This window comes from Octodon degus, unplaced genomic scaffold (assembly GCF_000260255.1).
Source record: "Octodon degus isolate 3935 unplaced genomic scaffold, OctDeg1.0 scaffold00029, whole genome shotgun sequence".
Lineage (NCBI taxonomy): Eukaryota > Metazoa > Chordata > Mammalia > Rodentia > Octodontidae > Octodon > Octodon degus.
This window is the reverse complement of record NW_004524605.1, coordinates 15,309,756-15,312,512: the sequence shown is the minus strand read 5'-3', so window position 1 is coordinate 15,312,512 and position 2,757 is coordinate 15,309,756. Positions and strand designations below refer to the sequence as shown.

General features: G+C 44.1%; 1 protein-coding gene across 1 annotated transcript in view; it reads right to left on the bottom strand.

The window, feature by feature from the left end:
- Nucleotides 1–215, bottom strand: part of Ublcp1 (ubiquitin like domain containing CTD phosphatase 1) — a 17,168-nt gene extending 16,953 nt beyond the window's left edge. Inside the window, exon 1 of the mRNA XM_004629398.2 lies at nucleotides 119–215. The gene's annotated coding sequence lies outside the window, so the exon portion shown is untranslated. The remainder of the gene's footprint in view (nucleotides 1–118) is intronic.
- Nucleotides 216–2,757: the final 2,542 nt, after the last annotated feature.

The following is a 2,757-nucleotide window of genomic DNA, read 5'->3' as shown; positions in this document are numbered from 1 at the left end:
GGGCCCCAGCGCCGGGCTGACACGCTCCCCGTCCCGCCGCGGGCGGCTCGTGCGGGCCACGCGGCGGGGCACAACAGTCGCGTCCCCCAGCCCCGGCCGCTGCACCGCGTCCCCTCACCTGGAGCGTGGCGGAACCCGCTGCAGCGGACGCAGCCTCCGACCGCAGCGGAACCTCCGAGACCGGAAGTGGTGGGCGGGGCCGGAACCGGCGGGCAGACCGGAAGTGGGTGGTTTGAAACGGAAGCGCGCCGGGGTCAAAGCGGTTATTTACGTTTTGGTTTTTTTTGTCTAACTAGGTGCTAATGCTGTTAAGCCGCTGCCAGGGATTTTTCGCTAAGCGACGAGAAAGTCATTTCCGTGACCGCGACGGTTGCGCAGATGCCGGCGGTCCCGCAATCGCCGCCGTGTGTTCTGCGCATGCGCCTGCGCTGCCCGGCTGGGGGCGGGGAGGATCCTCGGGCCGGTGACGTCGCTGGTATTGTGTGGCGGGAGCGCGAGCTGGGTGAGCGTGGGCGCGGGCTTCTGGTGGGCTGAGGCTGAGTGGGTCTCGGGGGTGTGACGAGTGTGGCTCATGTTCCAAATGAGGCCTTAGAAATATTATTGCTGCGGAAGGCACCACCACTAGTAATTTCAGGGGGTTAGGATTTTTACCTAATCCAAGGAGAACCAGGGGAGTTAGGAAGGAGGAGCAAGACTTCAGTCAGAGCGGAAGAAGTAAATCTGAATATGAGAGATGGAATTGAGATTACTGAACTGTATCTTCTATCCACTTGACCAGCCCAACATCCGTTACAATTGTTCATGCGAAAGAATTTCAGATTCTTAAAGGAAATTCAGAATAATCCATACGGGGAATTCCTAAGGATAACATTTGCTGTTATGCCAAAAAATTATAAATTAAAAAGTAAAAATTGTGAAGATTATTGCCCACTGGATTGGTGTATATGGTGCCTTATTAAATTTTGTTTTGAAAAAGAAGGAATATCCCCAGGATCTTGTTCGCACCAAGTGTTTACCAGTCCTTTTTCCTTCTACTTGACAGCTGTACCCCACTTGCAAGTGACAGAAAGCAGAAAGCCAGCAGTCCTCTAGTTAAGAGCCAATATTTTACAGCCTTCTCTCCCTCTTGGTAATTAATTGATGCACTAGTAATATGTCAACATTTGTTTCTTCAAAAAAATTCAATGTCTTGTCTTCAAAAAAAAAAAACCTAAATTTTTTACATGTGCTAAAACGGCTTGTTTGTAGTACTATTGGTCAAAAGACAAGGACTGGTCTCCAAAATAAATAATGCGCTTTTTTTTTTCCAACCCAATCTCTCTTCTTTGCTTTGTTTACCTTCTAAGTAAGTTTTGCTACTGTCTGCGTTTCCAGTAGTGAATACAGAATTTTGTGTGTGTTGATCACATACTGATGTATTGATAAAGCCACACTATTCATGCCGAGGTTCCTTGCCATCGTTTACAGTGGGAAAGCCATGTGATAAAGAGTTTCTAGGAATTACCTCAGTGTAAATTATTTCACAGTTGCCAAGTGTTGTATAGTGTTTCTCAGAGGATCAGGGTAGCAGAAAAATAGCCCATCTAAAAGATGACTTCAGATTTTCTTTTGAGGGCTGGGAAGATGGCTCAGTAGACTAAATGCTTGCCTGGCAAGCTCAAGGGCCTGAGTTCAATCCCCAGTAAAAAAAAAAAAAAAAAAAAAATCTCTATTAGGTTAAACCCAACTGCATATCTTGTAGGGTAATAACAAGCTTCTCTTCTGGAGGGTTAACAACCTAAGTTTGCAGACCAAAAATCAGAGAAAAAGAAGGGCTGCAAAGACAGCCAACATTTTGGCCCTAGCCTTTCAAGGTCAGTGAGGACTCAGCACATGGGAGAACCTATACTGTAACATTATGTAACTCAGTTGTGTCCCAAATTTTCTGATCAAGGAGATTATGGGGCCACAGAAGAATGTGATGAATGATGTAGAGTGTGCCTAAGGAGAGTCACATGAAGAGAAAACATTCTCTCAGGCTTTCACAGACAGCACAATGGCCAAGCAATGGCTGTGACTCATCCACATGGCTGACACTGACAAAGGATCTACAAAGTGTGATACAGGGTTTCAGGATAAATCCTGGCGAGCGTTGACTGACCTTATCAGATGCAAAAGTTACATTTCTTGTTATATAGGTCTTAATTTACCTTGTTCTTCACCATCCAGCAGAAAAGTATGAAAACGAAGTATAAAAACTAAAGCCACATTAATATACTGAGCTGTAAAAAGCTCAAGTCAACAACTTTGGATAGTGCCCGTCTTATGGAAAACCCACTACTATTATGGACTCCTGGACTATATTGGGAGATTCTGCTGCATTCAAGCACCTACAATATTTAAGTGACAATAGACACATCTGACAAAACTAACCAAAAAAGTGGGATAGAAATGAATGACCCTTTTGTATCTGTATACTCAAAATAGGACAGATACACAGCTCCATTCTCTTAAGTCACTGAATAGAGAGGATTGTTATGATAGTGTTTGAGACAGGATATTATGTCTGCAGGTTGTACAATGAATAACCACTAAGACAGCAATGTGCAATGTATTAATTATTGAAAATGTGCCAGTAATCCATTGTAAAACTGTCTTATTGATATTTGTTTCTCAATAAAACTATTTTTTTAAAAATTTTCTTTTGCCTGTATTGCACAGATGCGTCCTTATCACTGTTACTGTGACTGTCATTGCAAACGTCTACTTCATGTGTTT